This window comes from Notothenia rossii (genome assembly GCF_949606895.1).
Source record: "Notothenia rossii genome assembly, chromosome: 10".
Taxonomy (NCBI): Eukaryota; Metazoa; Chordata; class Actinopteri; order Perciformes; family Nototheniidae; genus Notothenia; species Notothenia rossii.
Window position 1 is genome coordinate 21,394,313 of NC_136908.1, and position 7,302 is coordinate 21,401,614.

The following is a 7,302-nucleotide window of genomic DNA, read 5'->3' on the forward strand; positions in this document are numbered from 1 at the left end:
CTATCTACATACATAAGAGTATAATTCATATGTATGATATCAGTTAAAATAAGTGCTTCAACATAGTCAACATTGCAGGAAAGCAATATATTAGACGTTAAGTACTTTGTCGGGCTTAATATTTATCTGTAGATACCCCCAAAGCTTTTTTCTTATTTAAAAGAAGACCTTAATCTAAAGTATTATTTAATGTTTGAATAAAGGTTAATTCGTTTTTCTGTTTTGCACATCCTCATATTAATATCTTTGTACATCCAGCACTAAACGGTTTTATTGTAGAGATCACTTACAGTATCTTCTTGATTTTTTATATTCTATATTTCTATCACAGACCTTCTACTTTCCCCCGATGAAAGTATGTACTCTTAATATTTTTTTTAATCAAATATAACACATAAAAACAATAATTCAATAACATGCTTTGACCACTAGGCGGTGCACACAAGGTACACACAGCCATAATAACTTTTTATTATTAGTGTAGGACACTTATGTATGTACAACATCTGAAGATGTGTAGTTTTATTCATGCTTTCACATAATTTTACAGCATATTGCTATACTATTTCAGACTCAGTATTTACATTCTTATATTCAAAGAAAATCAGTAATATATTTAAAAACTACAAGTCCTTTTATATCAGCTGTGCACCGTTATGGTGTAAATATAACCTATCTACCAATTGGATCAAATGTAAAAGTCAGCCGAATAAGTGTTGATACTGCGAGGAGACGAATTGTGTGAAGAAAAATTGAAGATGTTGTTTAATTGTTGATATATATATGATCCACGTCAAGTCTTCAGTTTCGGCGGCATTTCTTCCAGTTTTTCCAAAGGTCTTCTCATCAGGGCTCTATAAATAAAGAACTACGGCAGATCTGTAATATGTAATGCAGCCGAACCGTGTATTACAATGCCGTTATGGGATGACTTTCAAAGAGAAAAGCAAGAACACACGGAATTAAGTATTATTTTATTATTTTAAAATGTTTTCCGGATTTCAAATCATATAAACACCAAATCCCATCATGCATTGCGGCTAAAACATCCAATCGGCGAGCTTAAACCATAGCTGAGGATCTTGGGTAATCGCTGGAAATCCCTACGTCTGTTTCCGGTTATTTTTATTTTGAAATTCAGTTCCTGACGGACGCCAAAAAAGCCAGAGATTATGGAATTAAACAAATAAATAAAAACAAGGATAATTGTGTGTTATTGGTGAGTAAATAACAGTGTGTTATTTTGAAAAGAATAACAACTTAGAAGGAAAAAATGTTTTACAAATATACAGATTTCAGTATCCTGAGGCTCTCAGCCCCATTTATTTTCCTCACAGACGGCAACAAAAGTCCGAAATTATACGATTTAAAGTAAAAGCAATAATTGTGGCTTGATATTGAGTAAGAACATGCTTTTATGAACCACACAGCTTCCGGTCTTCCTATAACACGTAATGCCGTGAGACTACCAATAGAAATACATTGCTTTTAAAATCGTGCTGTGCAACACGAAAAAAAGGGGGAAATCGTGTTGGTGAACACGAATCAATAGATTAAAAATCGTGTTGGTGAACACGAAATGCCATGAGACTGGGTTGGAAATACGTGGACCAAAGGCCACAGTGAAGTACTGTTCACACTGAAGAATGTGCTTCATTGAGTGGTTGGTTTTCATCAAAACCAAAGATGCCGGTTTTTGTTTTTGCCACCCTTTGTCTGTATGAGAAAATCCCATAGAACTGCTGTAAATTGAATTAACAAGCTTGTTTCCCATGTTCTCCTCCGCCCTCCCAGCAGTAGGAACAATAAGTACTTGAAGAGGGAAACCAGGAATCCTTATGTTCATCCAGAATGAGTTCATGATGGAAACCAGTTTGTAGCTTTTGAGTTGCAAAGTAATCCATGGCAGGGCTTTGTGCCTGGCGGTTGGAGTGTGTGGTATCATTGTTTTTAAAGGAGGACAGAATAGCTGTAGAGCCCCGCCGAGCAATTTAAGCCTTGTAGCTTTTGATATGTTTAGGATTTGGATAAAATCTTATAAAAATAATGCTTATTTTCAATTTGTCCCCAAGAAGAACTGATTGCAAAAATGCGATTTTGTTCCAGTACGGTTTTGCTCTTGTGGCTTTACTGATGCACTGCTGTTGAATACAATTCAAGAAATATTTAAATTCAGGACTTTGCTATGAGGATAAACTTTACAACAACATAGAATAGAGAAAATATGATGTGGTATATGATCACCTGATTATTTGTTCTTTATTTTAAATAATGGTTTTTAATCCATTCTAAATTAAGCTGCATTTCATTGTGCAATCCCGTATATTAGAAGGATAATAAAACCTTGAACCATATTCGTGCCTAATATTAGACAGCTAACATAATGCTAGTTTGCACAACACACCAGGTACAGCTAAGGTTGATGGAAATGGCAATACTCTGTGAACAAAAATGTAACTTACATTTTGATCGGATGATGGAGGGAGTGGAAAACTCAGACCACTGTTGACCAACTCTGCAGTTAGCATCACACCGGTTCCGTCGACAAAAAGCTAATGAAGTTTTTGTATTAATGCAGAAAATAAGCTCTGTATGATACTTGGGTATTTAAAAAAAAAAGATAATCTTTACAATTGAACACCGCTTCTCTGATTTTTGAAGCTTACATGTACTGTAAATGCAATTGCCAGAAATAAAAAGCTAATGTTGGATTATGAACAAACTAGGCAGTCTATAGTCTCTTTTGAGACACATACAAGTGGGGTATTCACTATGTACTTTATTTGTTGAAAGAAAAAAAAGGTTAAGCAAAGAGGGAACAATGAGTGCAAAAATGCTGACTTATTTTGTAGTTTCTGGACTCGTTCCTTCAACCCTTTATGAGTTAACCAACAGACTGACATTTTTAAGTTTAACCTTTGTCCGGTGAGACACTCTCTGATCTGTGAAAGTAACACACAGATCACCGGGTCACAGACTTTCATTGGTGTTAAACATTCACTTCCAGAAATCCCCTTACTTAACACAAGTCATGTTTCTGGTGTGGCATCTGGTGTTAGTGTTGCCAACACCTGTGAACGTATGCATAAGCACACACACACACAAGAAACCCACACACACCCTGCGTATGCATCTCCACCGGAAAAATAAAACATCCCCATTGTGCTGAAGCATAAGATTCCTGCTTTATTTCAGGAACCAGACTTTTGGTGTGATGCCAGAGGGGCGTTACATCTGAAAAAAGTTGCAGAGTGGAGGTTGTAAATCCACTACATGCAATGTCAGCAGAGATGTAATGGGAAACAAAAAGGTGGCTAATTTATTAGCAGCGCAGTTCTGATGATCATGAACTAAAGCTTACAAATAAAAACCAGATACTGTAAAAATACTCTGGACAATAAAAACTCCTACAGCACATTCAACAAAAAGTACAGAAAAAGTACCTGGAAGATCTACTTTCAAGCTGTATTGAAAATACCTATTATGTAGAATTTCCCCTTGCAGAAGGGTAAATGGTAAAGATTATTTCGTGACTTAAGGGTCCCTCATTTTACTATTTATTTATAACACATTTGTAAGAGTATATGGGGTCTTTCATCTCCAACAATGCATCATTTGAAAAGTTGAGTATATGTTTTGAATGTAAAATAAATTAATCAATCATTTAGAGGAGTTAAACATACAATATTTACCTCCACAGAAAGAAACATAAATTGATAACGCTTTTGTTACTATGTGGCACTGATGCAAGGAGAACTAAGCATCTTTCAAGTGGACCTAAAGCTTTTGTGGAGCTTTTTCTTCAATTAGTTAGTTTAGAATTGTCCCTGCAGATGGAGGCTGAAGAGTTTTCAAAGGCTGAAACCCAGCAGTGTGTTGTAGAGACTGTAATGTCTGATGGTAAAAACACCTGTTGAACCATGACAAGCCAAACTGAGCTAAAGGCCAGCTGTGTGTCAGACAAGAAAACCATTTATTTTGACTGGTTTTGTTTGTATTTAGAGGTTTCCAAAGAAATAAAAATACCATAACAATCGTATTTAATAAATGTATATTTTAGAATTCCAGATGATTACACTTTTGAAGCTTGAAAGTTGTGCATTACAACACATTAAAGTGTCACTAGCTTTGACTTAGACCAACGGCAAACCAATGACTACATTAAAATATGCTGGTCAACAGCACCTAACACTACCTTTCCATTTTGCAATGACTTTGTCTATACTAAAGAAATAATGTTGATTGACAGATATTTTTTAGAACGTTTAAAATAAACCCCTACTAATGACCTTGGCTTCAATGTAGTAACTCCTGTGATCTTATGATGTTAGTATTTTGGTGATGGGCATTTATGTCTTCGCTGCACCTTTCTGTTGGATCTCTCTCTAATCTATCGAACGCACCTTAGAATGTGTATGAGATGAAGACAGGTCATTATGGGGTGTGAATTAAACTACCTGAGGTACTCAAGCTGAATCTACAGTAGAGCACTGACAAGACTAAACCTGGCGTGTTCTATCAGGTAAACCTCTAGTCAGACGTGGGAGCTGAAAGATGATCCATCTGCGTGCTTCAATCTCTTCAGCCTGGATTGAGGAGTGTCTGGTTTCCACTGAGGACAGAACGTTTCTCTGGGAAATTGCCTCACCACCAGCAGAGAGTGAAACTTGAGAGTTAACCACTTACAGCACCAGAGAGATCAGGTATTCCCCAGCCTTGTTAAAAAAAAAGTCCTAAGGGACAGTGGAGGGGACACGCAAAGAATGAGCAAGACATATGTCACTATGCTCCTCAATGAGATGTTGACTCACAAGGCCTAAAGACAGAAAAGAGGTGACATCTGTTGATGACTCCTTTACACTGACACACAGATATAGCTATGAAGCATGGTGATCATAGGTGGGTTACTGAATAGGATTACTGGTCACAGGCATTGAGAAGTCACGGAGCTACAGGAGTACAACAAAGAGACAACTAGACACCCACATAGAGACATAACAAGACCAATGAAAGTTGCAGAATTACACCAAATGTATGCAAAACCACCATCAAAGTGAACCAAAAAGAACACTGAAAGATGCAAAATGGCAGAGACACAAAAGAAATACAAATGATGCTAACTTAATAAAAAGACACACATACCCACAGAGATGCAAAATGAACACAAACACAAAATACATTTGAAGAATGAATGAAAAGGGATGCAAAATGACCACAGATAAATGTAAAACAAAATGATACCAGTAGGTACAATGGCCACAAAGTACTGTCAAAGTCCCATAAGGACAAACAATTATAGAGACCCCAAAAAGGGCAAACAGACACACTGTGGTGACACAGAGACGAAAAGTTTACTCAACATAAGCAAAATGGATCCAAGTGGCAAAACAACCACACGGATATGTAAAGCAATCACATATAAAACGAATATCGTGCAAAATTCCAACACAAGGAGAGGCAAAAGACCAAAGAGAGCTGGAAAATAATCACACAATGACCAAAAAGACGCACAAAACGAATGCACAGTCTAGTTGTCGAAGCGGTGTGAGCCTTTTACCTGTTTGTACTCAGGGGTCAGTCTCATAATCCAGTCCTGATCATGATACACACAACACAGATTGTCATTCATCACCTCTGACTTTATTGTCCATGAATAAAACAGCTTGCCCTCGACACAGTTAAGATGTCTGCAGGTTCGCATGACTGAATGTGTGGCGTCAGCGAGGCAGCACTAGTGTATATAGTTTACATTTAAAGAGCCAAACTTTGCAGGCCCCTACGACCTCCGACCTTTGCACTCGTCACGTATCCGACGCTCATCTCGTCTTCCGGACAATCCCCGGGGATTCATCCACAGACGGGCTGACAGCTCGACGTGTTCTCAGAGCTGCTGAGGGACGCTGAGCTGACAGCGAGTGTTTTGTTAAGGGAACGTCTCCTGTTAAAAAAAAACACCACATTTGTTCTTTCTGCGCCTCAGGAGGATTCAGTCGATACTTGTGAACATGCACCAGGCTGAAAGGTAGACACCAGACCACTAACCCTTTGCTCCAACGTCACTCAGATGTCAAATCTGGCACTGCCGTGTTGATGATGAATGGAGGCCAATGTTTGTTTACTCATGAGGTTTTTATTTTTCCAGCACCCAAAATGACGTTTAAAACCTTGTTTTTTTTATGTTTTTCCCATGGCAAAGTTCAGCAGAAGCACAAGAAAGAGATTGATGGAACAGATTATTTATGCTTTCGCTCTCTCTTTTGCTTTTTCCAATCAAAGGTCAGCATGTCAATAGGATTATGGTTATGTTTTCTCTCAATACTTTAAACGCTACACTTTGCACGCTATCAGCTTAAAATGGCACTAAGGGATAACAGCTTGTGAAATTTTACTTGATAACAAAAGATACTGTAAAACTGCAAACTTCACGTTCACCTAATCAGCGCTGTTGCAATGCTTCAAGGCGGGATATACTTTTAAATGGAGAGTTGTGTTGAAATATTTACTTTCCAAAGCCAGATGAGACGGTTGGGCGATTAGCCTAGCTGAGCATAAAGAGTGGAATCGGCATCCTCACAAGTAAAACAAAACTACAGAAACACAACTCTTGAAATAACTGATTCACAGGTTATTTCTTATTTGGGTAATCGACACACAAACAGTAACAGTTGTAACCAGCGTTCAGAAAGAAACACCAAAGTACAACAAAGAGAAACAGAGAAATCATGAGATGTGAAAAAAACACAAATAAATGCAACACAACCAAAAAAGACAGAAAATAACCTCTAAGAGGAATAAACAACCACGATGAGAAAAAAAGCAACATGTTAGGGTCTAAAAAAGACCCAGAGAGATGCTAAACAAACAGGAAGAAACAGAAAGGAGAGACACATTTTTAAGAGAGAGAAACGAGTCCTTAAACGCGGTATAACTTTTTTACCTCTTCCGGTTCCCTCATCTCGAATTGAACGTGTTTGTGTCTAAAATAAGGTCTATATTTATCACAATCTGAAGAGATTTTCACTACAACCTGAAATAATGTCTGTAATTACCTAACTGGTCAATGTCCGGAGCGTCATAATAACGGTGGCTGCTAACAAGTGACTTAATGAGACTGACACAAGACCACCTTTAGCTTAGCGGTGGTAATGCGCAGCCATGCGACCGTGATGTTGTTTGTTTCATAGCCTTTTACTTCTGTTTAAATTCACGCTTCAAAAATCGCATTGTCATGAATGTGTGTTGGCCACCAAGCTTATTTTCTGCAATATTTCGAAATCCAATGGAGAAATCCCATTGCTTTTC